The sequence below is a fragment of the Carassius auratus genome, unplaced genomic scaffold, assembly GCF_003368295.1.
Source record: "Carassius auratus strain Wakin unplaced genomic scaffold, ASM336829v1 scaf_tig00017518, whole genome shotgun sequence".
NCBI classification, from domain to species: Eukaryota; Metazoa; Chordata; class Actinopteri; order Cypriniformes; family Cyprinidae; genus Carassius; species Carassius auratus.
In genome coordinates, this window is record NW_020524793.1 from 122,208 (window position 1) to 136,899 (window position 14,692).

Consider the following 14,692-nt stretch of genomic DNA (forward strand, 5'->3'; position numbering starts at 1 on the left):
TGAGAGCAGTGGCCCCAGAGCCAGTTAACTCTACAGAAGGTGGCGTCAGAAGCAGATTTGGTGGCACTGGGTGTTGGGTGGTATCAAAATAAAGATAATTTAATCATAAAATTTCTATTTTGTTTACATTACTAAGTGCAGTTACTAATGATAATACATGTTTATTTCTTGCTAATGCACATTTGAAAGTAAAGTCACGTGGTCAAAAGCATACAAAATGTACTTTTATTAACAAAAGTAACATGCAAAATGTATGTTGTATATTCTACTTATATAACTGGCTGACAACATAAGTGATTATAAAAGGAGTGCTCTTTACTCGCTGTGTTTTTCAAGGTACTTTAAAGCATCAAATTTGATTTATTGATGATTTGATATTTTATAATATTGATTTTATAATTTCATAATATAAAGCAAAAAGTAAAAAAGACTAAAGACAATAAGTGCTCCTCTGCTGCCATCTACTGGTTATAGTGGTAATTTTATTTTCATTTTAAATAAATGTTGGTTTACCTCTTAGTATATAAAAATAAACATTTAAATTTGATAATTTTTAGAGCTTTAAAGTGCTGGAAATAGTTGTGTGAAATGCTTGAAAATGCTTAAATATCTGTTTCTAAAGTTTGTAGAAACGCTGATAAACGGTCTGCACTGTTCAGCCCAAACGAGTAGTGGGATTTTGTTACACACTTGTTTCGTTTGCCGTTTGATGTTTCTCACATAAGACAGAAATGACAGCTCTTATGAGTTAGGCATCGCAGTTCACACCAGTGCAACTGCACATAATATTTATTCACACCGGCAGAAAAAATGGTCGCAAAATGCGCTCATTTGGTCGCAGTCTGGAGCCATGGTTCAGTGGATTCTGGGCTTAGGTTTAGGTTAGCTTCTAGATTTCTCTGTCCTTTTATCATGTTTCATAATATGGAAGTTTTCTTTTCAGGCATGTTTTTTTAAACATGTCAAAAACATACTAGCAACATGCTAACAAAATGCTAATCAAGGTGTTTAAGCTGTCTGTCATTAGCAAAGCATAATGACTATCCTAAAACAACATGTTAAATCATCCTAGCAACATACTAAAACATGTTGTAACATTCATGTTATCAACAACATACTACCAACATGCTAACATGTTAATCATGCTAACAAAATGATAATCATGCTAACAACATGTTAAAAACATACTAATCATGTTACCAACATACAACATGCTAATCAAGATGATAATCTAAACTTTCAAACTTCAAGCTTTCAGAACTTTCAGACTAGGCTTTCTCAAGCCAACTTCAAAGTTTGTTCGCAAACTTTACTCATCTATTTTATTTTATTTATTTTATAATATTAAATATTTATTTTATTATTTGTATATGGAGATATTAGGCTTTGCATATGAACCCTGAAACGTGTTCTTGCATTATTTTCTTAAATTATGGTGTGTTTATTTATAGTGTGATTTACATTTCACAGATCTTTACTCTCAGAAAGTTTTTGCTATTTTTTTTCCCCCAGTGCCAGAGGCAGAGCTTGTTTATATGATGTGGCTGCAAATAAGGGAAGTATTTGAAGTGTGTGAGTTGAGTGCTCTTAGTAAGGTTAGACAGACGTGTAAACTCTCCACAGGTGCAGGAGAGAGCGAGGCCTTCGTTATTTCCATTTCAAAGAGCTCCACGCTGTCATGCAGCTGTAGTCTGAACCAGTACCTGTAAATGAAAGCCAGTGTTCACTTTTTTTGCCCACAGATGGACCGTTTGCACATAGTAACAAGCCAAAGCAAACAGCTGGGGGAATGAGTCAGTAAAAACCTATTCATTAGGAAACACTTTTAAATATGTATTAGACTTATTTATTTATCTTTGAGGCAGAGAGTTTAGCTCTCATAGCTTTCATTTTTGCAACAACAGAATGGCACCAGCATGTGACTAAAGCTGCTTTTTATTCACTCAGTCCTCTCTTCTGTTTTTACAGATTTTGACCCCAGCCTCGGCATGATGACTGGAATTGCACCAATGAATCCCATGATGCCCGGGCTTGGGATTGTGCCCCCGCCAGTTTCCCAAGACATGCCCATCGTGAAGGAAATCATCCACTGCAAGAGCTGCACGCTTTTTCCTCCCAACCCCAGTGAGCTTCTCTCTTTCTCTCTCTGCTGCGTTCCAAACCTAATGAACTGACTCCACAGGCAGCAGTTTTTAGGCAACCTAAGAGGCATTGTTTTAGCCAAATACAAAGGCAGAGTCGCATGAATCCTTCGCTGAGAATAGATTGCAACAACCTCAGTTATATTGATTATGAATAACTTTTATGCAATAATGCAATGTTGAAAATGATCATTACAGATTAGTAGAGTGTTAGGTTTAGGGTTAGTAGAATAAGTTGTCATGTACATGCAAAGTTGTGAGATCATCAAAATAGAAGTTAGCAGATATTAAGGGCACAGTCTACTAGGGATGGGTACCGAGAACTGGTATTTTTTAATGTGTTTAACGAGATACATTCACATCGAATGTGAATTCAGCACTAGAGTTACACTCATGAGACACTACACTTATTTGCAATCACAAACATACATTATTTGCATGTGCTTTAAGGCCAGTGAAACGTTTTATTTGCGTGCTGTTCTAACATGTTCTTATTCAGAGCATATCCATCTGAAGCCTCTATGCACTACAATGCAGGTCAAACAGGACCTGAATATTTAGTTATCATCTGATTGTGCTAATAATGTCAAAAACAAACAAGGTTTACATATAAACACAGTTAATTATGTATAAAGTGAAAGTAAACAGGCAAGAGAGAAATGGGTGCGTGCATCTCTTAAAGGGACAGTACTAAACATACTGCAGGTTGTCATTAAAAGGATAGTTCACCCAAAAATGTAAATTCATTGTACTCATGTATTAATTTGTATTTATTCTTGAACACAAAATAATATATTTTGAAGAATGTGGGTAAGCAAACAGTTGCTGGTCCCCACTGACTTTGATAGTAGGGGAAAAAATTAATCAAAGTCATTAGGGACCAGCAACTGTTTAGTTTCCCACATTCTTCAGAATAACTTATTGTGTTTAACAGAAGAAGGAACTCATTCAGGTTTAAAATAACTTGAGTGAGTAAATGATGAAACAGTTTTCATTTTTGGGTGAACTATTCCTTTAGAAAAATATCTCACTGCTCTTGACTGAAAAACATTAATACAGTTGCTAAAGTTCTGCAATAATAAAATAAGTTGTAAAATAAACTTGAATTTTCAACAACAACTTTTTGCACCAAATAGTATCGATAACAGTATCGATAAGTATCGGTATCTCTAAGTAGAATCGGTGTCAGTATCGGTATCGATAAAATGTAAACGGTATCCATGTAAAATAGAAGAATGCTTAATTGTTTAAATGTGCACTTGTAGTGTACTTCAAATCTCAAGTATATATTTTTGTACACTTTGTATACTTAAGTATAATTGACACACACACACACACGTGCACTTTGTAATAATGTGAAATTAAAAGTTTTACTTTAAAGTGCATTTTAAATAATTGTTTTAATCTTTTGTTTTCCTTTAAAGAAGTACATTTGTTGTTAGAACACACTAAACATGTAAAATACTTAAATTGTATTATTATTATGATCGAGTAATTGCAAGTATATGTAAACACATTTGATTTTTTTATATAAATAAAAGGGTATTTTAGCTTATAAGATCTAAGTACATTTGGAAGTACACTTTAACCACATTTCGGAGACAATGGAAGTAATTTTGCAATAACATATAAAGATATACTCGAATCCTACTGAAGTGGGACACAGAAGCACTCTCAACTAGAGTTTGTTTCATTGTAATTACATTCATTTTATTGTAATTAACATGCATTTAAGTGTCTGAAAACATTTAATTCAGTTTCCCTTTAGATGTATTGTTTTGAACTGTTATTTTATTTTTTAGTAAGTATTCTTTTTTTTAAAGTATGCTAAAGAGTACTTTTTTTCACAAGGGTTTTTTTTTTTAAATTGGTCAGGATGTAGGCAGCAAGGCAGCTCACTAGGTTTGAGAACAGATCTTACATCTCACTTCATTTAACATGCAATGATAAGCGGTTTTTGTAATCCTCATGCATTTTAATTGATATTATTGTCTTGAGCGATATGATCCGAAATGCTGACCTGAAGAAAAGCCTGATTTAGCCATGAGCTACTATGCAGCCCGTATATGATTTAATATTATAATTCTATAAATATTTCGATCTCCACAGCCTAGCAGCGCATGTCACCTTGATGAGATGCAGATACGATTTTAAAAGCCAGCTGCCAATCAGAGCATCAGACTGACGCTTGATAGAAAGCCTGTGTTTTTATTTGAGAGAGGAGCTGTCATGCGTTCTTTCATATTTACCCTTATATCCCCTCATTCCACCAGCTGAATAAGCTCATCTGAATTCCTCTCCTGTCATAGAGAAAGAGGTCGGGCAGAAGAGTGAAACAGGAGGGGGCTGTCCGGGGGGACGGGGGGGAAGCTCTGCCTGTAATTGGACAGTTGACCTCTAAGGAGACTGAGGTATTCTGGCATGTAAAATCTGCCACACAGCAAGAGGAGGGTCAGAGGAGACCGTGATTACCTGAGAGAGTCAGTGTCCTTCACACAGCTGAGCGTTCTGCCTGCCGATCACACACAGCATGCACATCTGTAATCACAGGCTAGGAGCTAGCATAATGCTACGGTCAGCCTCGCCCGCAAAGTGTCCTAACCCTCCTGCCTAAAAGAGAGTGACGGACTGACACGCCTGCTCTAATACGCAAACAAACGATGTGAGACTTTGATTGATGCCAAAGCGGGACGTACGAGAGGAGAATTCAAAAACCAACAAAACAATCCGTACCTGGCCTCAAGTCAAACGATAAAGAAATCAGCTTGAAGAAAGTTTGCAAAAAAACTAAGACTGAACAACAAATAGAGGCCGAATATGCTGTTCATGCCGAATATAATATTGTGCTGTTGGCAATGTGCTAATGCCATAATCAAGTCACGTTTTTTATGTGGAGTAACAATTGTGTGCTTATGGCAAGGGACTTCGAACCATCTTTTGGATCGTGATGTTTATGCAGATTGAAACTAGTTTGAGTTTGCAAGAGGTGTGTTGTGGTGTTTGTTGTTACTTCTAATTCGGCTAAACTGGATTTTCAATTGAGTTTCAAGAGCAATGTTTTGTGTGTGTAATGTTGTGAAGCCTCAGTTCACGCTGAAAAAATGTTTGATCGTCTGTAAAGGCCCCTTTATTTCTTTAGCAATGTGGCCTTGTCATCGTTCACCAGGATCAATTCTTCAATTGACTACAGAAGCAGCTCACTTTATATTGATCCTAGAATCGCAGCACAACAACATGAAAAGCCCGGCTCATGTTCCCTCTGCAGATTAGAAATGAATGAAGTCTGGTCACTCCTTCCTTTCCGTCTGGACTGATGAAGCAGCACACGGGCAATGATGGAAAGATCGTACAGGAGAAAGAGATGCAGAACAAAGACCCATGTGATTCTGGGGCGTCAGATTCATTAATGATGGGGAACTTGAACGAGATGGCCATCGCGATGAACGCGGTGAACACTGTCTGATGAGATTTAGGCGTATCTATAAACCCGAGCGTCTCCTCTCATCTCGTTCAGACAGAGCAGGCTATCATGCACATATCTCGCATTGTTACGAGTCTCTTTTTTTCCCGCACCAGTCCGTGCAGAAGTGGATTTAATAGCTGGTGACAGCTGTGTTCTCCTGACTGCGCCATACAGTAATGCGGAGCAATCATTCATGGTTATTCTCACCTCAGTTGCCAGAAAAAATTACATAAGTCCTTTTCCCAAGGGCCCACAATGGCGCATGCCATTTAACATGAAATTTTACAAACTGGAGCAGCTCTCTTATTTGTTACAGGAATCTCTTTTCCTGGTTTTCATTGCTTGTAGTCCCTACCTTTGTCAAAGTCGTCCATCTTTTCTCTCTGTCTGCTCTCGTGCCCTTCAGTATGATGGGAGATATCAGCGTTTATACCATATGTCATTCATCTGTACGTTTTAAAGGGCAGCGCTTTGGCTTTGATTGGAGCTGTATTAAAAACACAAGAGCTTATTGCTGTCAGCTTCACCCTTTGTTATATATCAGACCTGACCGATGGGGATATTTGAAACCTCTGTGTTTCATTCAACTCGTGTGGTCTCGGTGGATCAGTGCAGAGCTAAGCTTAAATCGTTCCTCGCCTTTCCTTCTAATAAGGACACAGACTGCTCCTCTTGCAATTATGCTGATTTTTGCTTTGTGTTTCTGTCACGGTCTCATATTGTACTGTAGTATTCAGTGGCCCTAAAAATGTGTTCGGTACTTGAGTCACACTTGAGAAATATGTGAAAGTCATTGCATTAGATAGAAAAAATATGTATTAAACATATGATGTTGGAGCCTTTTTAACTTGACTCTTCATTTAAATAACTGTTTTTGGTGATTATTCACACTGGAAGCGGCTCCAAAGCTACATATTTCTCTTCAAGGACAACTATAATTTTATTTTAGTGGTTGGTCAGTTATAAACTTGAATGTTTTGAAGTCTTGAATGTTTTAACACAGGAATTCACATAAATATAGAACGTGCTGTTTATATTGTTATTTTTACAAATTCTTTTAGTAATACATATTTTTACGATACGCTCTTTCCCAAATATGTGGTATTAACCAAGTTCAGTGTGTGTCCTTAATATTCATATCCATTTCTTCACAGTAAGCTGTCATTATGCTTTAGGCTATACTTGTGATTAAGCTACATTTTTGTAGTTGATCGAGAGAAATGTGAATAATGTGTTGGATTTTAACTACTCGTTAGACTAAGTAAGAATCTCAAAATGTATTTATGTAGAGCTGAAAAAAAAAATTGGCTATGCGTTTCTTGCCAATCGTAATTTAAAAAAGAATATTTTTCTTAGAAGCTGTCAATATGATTTACACGATTGTTTTGTGTTTGTGTTCGTCTTGTGTCCTTATTTGTAATTTGGGCCTTTTGTCTCGTTGTCTGCTTTTGTTACTGAAGACCTGGGGCAATATAATTATTTATTCTATTTTAGCTAGCTGTTAAGTAAGAATATTATGTTTAAGTCATTATTTGTTCATAGAGATTCATTAGAAAAAGGTAAAGGTTTGTTTTGACTGAGGTGAACACGCTGAGCGTTGATAATATTTTTATTAGGCCAAATATTGAAGATGTCAGTATGTTCTATGTGTGTTTAATGTGTCTATAGCTCCATTTCTGTAACTGTGGAAATAAATGAAAATAAATAAAAGGCATAAGTTTGTCACGTCAATCGTAAGTGAATCGTAAGTGTGCAATATTTACAGTAGATGAGCAATGTGAGCCTTTCAGCCTGTGCTGATATCTAATTAATCTGTATGAATTAGTGTTGTCACGGTACCAAAATGTCAGTATTCGGTATCAATACCAGTGAAAATCCATGGTTCTCGGTACCGATTTCGGTACAAAAGCGAAACACAAAAATATGCTAATAAAAAAAAAATTATATCACTAAAAGTAAAGCCAATGCCATTCTTTAGACTTATTTACAATTGTGTTTCAAGTTTTTCTACAAGGATTATGAAAAACATTAAACATGTTTCACCCAAATTTAATTTGCCTTTTAATTAATGAAATCTTCACATTTTATTTTTTGGTCAATAAAAAGGATTTGCAATTAAAATGTAAACATGGAAGAAATATTGTGTGATTTATTTCTTTAAAAAATAAAGTTTTATACATTATTTCCACAGTAGTAGCAGTATCACATACACTCTACTAAATAATAGTAATATTTCTAGCACAATGCGTTTGTGTAAAAAGGAACTTTTATTTTGACACTGGTTTAACTCAAATGAAAGGGTTAAATGCTTGTGAAGTGACTCTTCAACACTAGTATGAGTGATATATAAGTCGATCTCTAGTTATCTTGAACCGAACCTCCATAGTTCCAACAAACAGATTCTTTTTATTTATATTATTAACAAACTAAAGGTGTCTGTTACTGATGGTGGACTGTAGACTCCAGCAGACAGACTGAATCTCCTCCGGCCTGGATCTCTGTCCCGCAGCTCCAGCACATCTTCCCGACCCATCAGTCTTATTCTCTACACATCTCCAGCTTGACGTAACTCTCTCTGCATCGCCACCACCACCTCATTCTAGTCCACTGTGCTTAATAAATGGCCATCGACCGCCTTTCACTCACTGTCGTTAAAAGGCCTGGCTCTCTGAAGGACATTGAGTTCTTAGAGAGAGAGAGAGAGACCAAGCATGACAAATATCATCCGTTTTCTCTGCAGAGCCTGAAAACACACAGAGTGCATGAAAGGAAAGCAGTGATTCAGTGCCCAGTTGTGGATGCACCTTCACCGTCAGGTCAGCCTGCATACGCTGCCTTTCTCTGCCTTCTGAACGTCCAGTGTGCCCTGGCTCTGTGCCTGAGACTGACCTTTATATCAGGCAGCGCTCTCTTCTTCTACGAGCCGAGAGAGCCGTGTCTCTGTGGTTCTGCTTCTGGCTCTGTCAGTCTGGCCTGTTTCCTCACTTCAGCCCACTCACGACACACATCACACACACCTCGCTCCTCTACACCCGCCTTTAACCTCACTTACACACACAGCTGCCTAAAATAACCACTGGCTATGTCTGAGATAGCGGCTTGGGTTCCTTTGAATCAGTCTAAGAATTATTTACTTAAATAGGATTTAATAATATTATCAATTTGCTTTTATTTTTTATATTTTCATATTTTTTATATTTTATATTTTATATTTAATTATAATAATTGTGTTATGTGCCTGCTGTCTTTTTATAACTTTGTTTTAATATTTTTTTTCTTTCTTGTTTTCAGTTTTCATTTTAACACTTAAACTTTCTTTAACACTTTAACTATTTCAGTTAGTTTCAGTTCATATATATATATTTTTTTTTATTTTTTTCAACTGCAATGAAAAGGTTTTCGGCAGTTATTAATTTTTTTTTTAATGTCTAATGTTATAATCATAGGAGCCTGGTAAAAAAAAATCTTATTTAAAAGAAAAATCTCAGACAGACTTGGAGGTTCTCATAGGTTTTTGCATATATATCTAAAGTCTATATATTTTGATTAAAACATTGATTTCACAGTGTGTGTGTGTGTGTGTGTGTGTGTGTGTGTGTGTGTGTGTGTGTGCGCGCGCGCGTGCGTGCGTGCGTGCGTGCGCGTGTGTGTGTGTGAGAGAGAGAGATATGGACTGAGAGAGCATTATTGGGCATAACAATTATGGCATTGATTTTATGAGGTTTGCACATTCATATCTATACTCAATTCTGGACATTTTAGATATTTAAGTTGTTTAGTGTTTACTTCATAATTATAATTTATTGGCAGTATAGGTGTGTGTTCAGATCAAACATAGACACAATTGTTGAGAATCATAAACATGTTTAAATGTTTCACTCAAAGACACTTTCAAGTCAATCTCAACAGTATTTCTGGCTTTCGTGGGCATGTCTGAATGCTTGGATCAAACCTAGACTTCATATTTGGGCATTGTGAACTTGTTCAAATGTTCAAACCAAACATCTTTAAACATATTTGAGCATCATAGAGTATTTTAAATCATCAGACTTCTTTGAATCAAAACTAAACAAAAAGATGGTGTGATTGAATGTGGCTTTCACTGGCTGTTCACCCTGACCCTCAACAGCATTTCTGGATTTCAGGATGTTTGAGTGTTTGAATCAAACCTAGACACTTTTATGCATCGCAGACTATTCAAACGAAACATCTTTGGACATCATAGATATATTTGTTTCAAACCAAATATTTCAAGACAACCTAGACAAAAAAAAACGTGGCTCAGCAGGTGTTCAGACAGCAATTATGTAGACAAGATCCACAGTACCACCGCTGCAGATTTGATTGCTAAGCTCTGTAATGAATAAAAGTAGAGAAAAGAAAGAAAGAAGTGGGAAAAAATATATAGTGATCATGTATAGCTCTCCTGTGGAGTAAAGCCTGTGTAAGGTGCTTGTGATCGCCACAGGCTTCCTACAGAGACACTGTACTGCTCTCCTCTTTCAAGAGGGACAGTATGCAGCAGGTAGACGGCTGTCAAGATGAATAAAGACTGGCTTTTGAGAAGACAGTTCATCTTATCTGCAGTCTCACTCTCACACCCCACTCGAGCAAACACAAGACCCAGGACTCACCAACACAAGTCAGGCTTCAGTGCAGTTCTGGAGGTCTGTGACTAAAACACGTCTGGGGTTTCACTGGGCAACATGCATGTTAACGTGTGTGTGTGTGTGTGTGTGTGTGTGTGTGTGTGAGAGAGACCCTGTAGCACAAAAGCAGTCTTAAGTCTCTGTGGTATATTTGAAAAACATTAGGATTAGCAAAAAATCATTAGGATAGTAAAGATCATGTTCCATGAAGATATTTTGTAAGTTTCCTACTGTAAATATATTAAAACTTAATTTTTGATTAGTAATATGCATTGTTAAGAATGTGTATTTGGACAACTTTAAAGGTGATTTTCTCAATATTTAGATTTTTTTTGCATCCTCATATTCCAGATTTTCAAATAGTTGTATCTCGGCCAAATATTTTCCTCTTATCAAACCATACATCAGAGGAAAGCTTATTTATTCAGCTTTCAGATTATGTATAAATCTCAATTTAAAAAAAAAATTACCCTTATGACTTTTGGGTCAAGGGTCTCTCTCACACACACACACACACACACACACACATATATATATATCTGTGTGGTGCATCCTGGTGTGACTGAGGTCTTCAGTGAGGGTGGCAGAGCTAGGCATTTTCAGTTCTTCTGCCTCACTCGTTCCACATATATTCCTGCATCCCACGTTCCTATCAACTTCTGTCTGCGGTACGGTCGTCATCTCCATCGTCTGCGTGTATTTGAGCGTGTGCGAGACAGAGATACACCTGCGGCTGTCTTCATTTGAGCTGATTAGCGTTAAGCTTGTTGACGACTGTCTCTCGGTCGAGCGCTCGCAGTGCTGGAGGTGCGCAGTGCCCTCCTGAATTTATGTCCCAGACCCTCCTGTGTCATCTTCACTCACTGTTCAAAGAAGCGCCTTTGACGGCACAGGATATTTAGCCGTGGAGCCGTGGGAAGAGCATTGGTTTGTGAAATAATAGGCTTTGATTTCACCGCTGTGCAGTTTCCACTTTGAGACGTCGTAGTTATTGGAGAAACTCTCTAAAGCTATCTCAGACATCTCAGATCTGATGCAGCGTTGTGTGTAATCTTGTATCGCCCTCTCGGGTGACAATGGAAACAAATCAGCCAGCGGCTGCATGGTGAAACTCATGAAATATATACTTTGCTTTGCTTTCTTCCCACAGTGTGAATATGAAAACAAAAAGTGGGTGTATTTGATTTAGAAAAGTTCAGACGGATCCGATTCGTTCTTGTGTAGGTCCTCTGTTCCTCATAAAGCAAACATCTACTCTTGTGTTTTTATTGCTTGCTCAAAGTTTCAACTTTCATGAGACTGCTAATGCCAAACTGAAATGTTTCACGTGCATCTGACAAAGTAAATATTTGCTCACCAAACTGAACACCAAAACATTTAGTGGAGCCCAGCGCGAGATCTGACGAAAGATGAAAACTAAACTACTTGCCCCTTTTGAGATCCTCAGTGATTGTTCTTAAACTACAGTACAGCCTCAAGTCTCTCATTTTGTACTCGAAATGAGAAAAAAACGAACGTATTTTGCATTCGTGATTCATGAAGCACAGCTTACTCAAGGCCAATTCCAGACTAAGCAGTTTAATATCAGGAAATGCAACTCGTGTCATGAAAAGTTGAAGAAACCTGAATCCAATCTGAATTTTTTTACTTCACGTGTCTTAACATAAACAGATGCTATACGTCATACAGAGCTGTTCCATGCGTATTACAATTCAGTGTCAAATCCTTTCAATGCAATCAAGGCTCCTTATAGAATGAATCAGACTCACAAACATTGGCTAAAACAGTTGACATTGTTAATGAAAGCAAAAACATGACACTATTAAAACATAAACAGGATCTTATTTAAGATGAATGTTTATGTACCTTTTTTTAGTGATCGTGACAACCATAAAGAATCATTTTCGGCTTTGTAAAGAGTCGATTCATGAGGCTCAGAAGAGTGATCAAATCATGCTATTCAGTCTTCCAGATCCAGTCGAAGTGTGAATTGCTATCAGCGCTAATTTTGTTGCCATATTTGCACCAGTACACAATTTGCATAATTCCAATTCCAATCATTTCAATGAATGCAAGCAAATAAACGCCATCCCATTCAGACTTTGAGACTTCAGCAATGATAAGACGTTATTTAATTACACAGCATGTCATCCAAAGTCCATGACTGACATCTGAATCGTTTTGGTCTACATGCTCACATTCTTTGGCTATAGTGTTGTATCGAAGCTGTTTGCATACTGTATGTTGTATCCTCTAGTCTGTGAAGTATTATTCTTTCCACTGACATCAGCTGACATATATATATGAAGCTCATCATGAGCCGCCACAATACACAGGAGTTAGTGTGATGATGGTGATGATGGATGGTGAGTGTTAGGGGGCAACCGTGGGGTCCAAAGAGACTTACTTATTTATAGTGACTGGCTCACAGCCAAACATGTCTGAAATGCTTTGCGTCCGACTCCTATTGGACCCCCGATTGGGCACGCAGTCCCCTCTGAGTCCCAGCAGGTGCTTCCTTCAACTGCATTCCCAAAGCTTGTTAAGAACGTCTCTTCAGTCCTGATGGAAAGCACAGATTATCACCAGTTTGCGTCTCTGAGTAATCAGCTAACACCAGAACAGGCCGGTTCTGTATGGCAGGCTTTGCACTTGTAATCCAGTCATGTAACAGGTGCCGGGTTTCATTGATTATTCCCTCTCAGCCTGGTTTTCTCAATGCATCTTATTCATGGTTGAATTGGTTTATCAAGAAGAGATTAGCTTTGTGAACCTGGAGGTTCTAGTGCCTTGTTCTGCAAATTAAACCAGTCGAGAGAAAGATCCAGTGACGTGCTCTCTATACTAAGACTATCAAATAAAAGTGACCAAAAATAGGTCACCCTGATGATTTGGCACGTTGTCGTTTTTAATGATCTTCCAGGTCTTTTAGATCAGAATTAGATAATGAATCATTTTAATGTCAAGGTTGTAAAAAAAAAAAAAAAACAGTGATTGATTTTGCATGTTTTTATCTCTTTCATACGTGGCATGTATTCCATAATGAGATATGGACTTAATGTGGTGGAAAATAGAGATCAATATCTAGATTTAAAAAAAAAAAAAAGTGTTAAAGATTCTGGTAGTTTAATATTATTGTGTGCTTGTGTTCAAAGACCTGCCTCCCCCTGCCACCAGAGAGAGACCGCCCGGCTGTAAGACGGTGTTTGTGGGCGGTTTGCCAGAGAACGCCACAGAGCAGCTGATTGTGGAGGTGTTCGAACAGTGCGGGAGTATCATCGCCATCCGCAAGAGCAAGAAGAACTTCTGTCACATCCGCTTCGCTGAGGAGCACACGGTGGACAAGGCCCTCTTCCTGTCAGGTGCATGATGGGAGGATTTTCTTGTGCCACTGCAACACCAACAGTTGCTCTATTTGAGAATGTTTCGATTTAATTAAATATGGACATATAAATGAAAATAAAAATCATATAAAAAGCAATGATATTTAAGAATGGTTTAAATGACTTTAATATATATTTACATAAATAAATATAATATATATTGTGCTCCGATAATACCTTTTCCGTTATTTATTCTTCTCTAAATGCATTGCACTCTCAGTGGAGAGGGGCTTCATATATTACATGGCCTCGTGACATATCTCTGCAGGCCTTTCCATAAATAATAGTGTTCATTCCTAACGTGAACACATTTCGTAAAATATTTATCAGCGTCCCGGGGCTGTAAAGCGGTGATAGAGAGGCGGAAGCAAACCGTGAAGCTCTTTCTCTCATATCTGTTGACACGGCCGTCTGTGAATATATCCATTCTCCTTAAAAACACTTTTCCGCCTCTCTGTAATGTTCTCGGAGCATCGTACGATTCATAATTCACGGGAGCCTCTTTCACGTAGCGCTTGGCCATTTGTCAAGATCATTTTCCAAGCAATTTTCTTTTTTATGCTGAAATATATAAAGCTTAATATAAAATCACTTTCTTTTTTCATCCCTATCACAAGCCAGATTATTCCCATCCCTCATGGCTTGTCTGGGTTCTGGCTTCGATTTCCTCATCTGAGTGTTTCATACAGAATAAACAAATATGCCTGGTTTGGCCTTAATATGTCAGCAAGCACATGTTAAAAGTGCAGATTAAGCAGCAGAGAGTGTGGCAGAGTTTGTGGGAGTCACTTCATGAATCATTGTTGCTGTCATGGTGTTTTTCTCAGTTCATTCGTGAGGTTTGTTAAAGCTCAGTGTCTTTCTGCTGCTCTCATTTTCTCGTCTTCCTTGATTACAGTCTTGCACTCAACTTTTCTTTTCCTTCACTTTATCTTTCCTTTCCACTCTTTTCTTGTCCTGTCCTTTGCTATAATTCCATTTGTCCTTCCCTTTCTTTTCATTTTCTCTTTTTATTGCTCTTCCCTCTTTCCTCGTTCTGTTCTTTACTACCCTTTA

The 14,692-nt window shown here is 37.6% G+C and overlaps 1 pseudogene; it reads left to right on the plus strand.

The window, feature by feature from the left end:
• Positions 1-14,692, plus strand: part of LOC113075717 (ecto-NOX disulfide-thiol exchanger 2-like) — a 117,455-nt pseudogene that overhangs the window by 84,491 nt on the left and 18,272 nt on the right.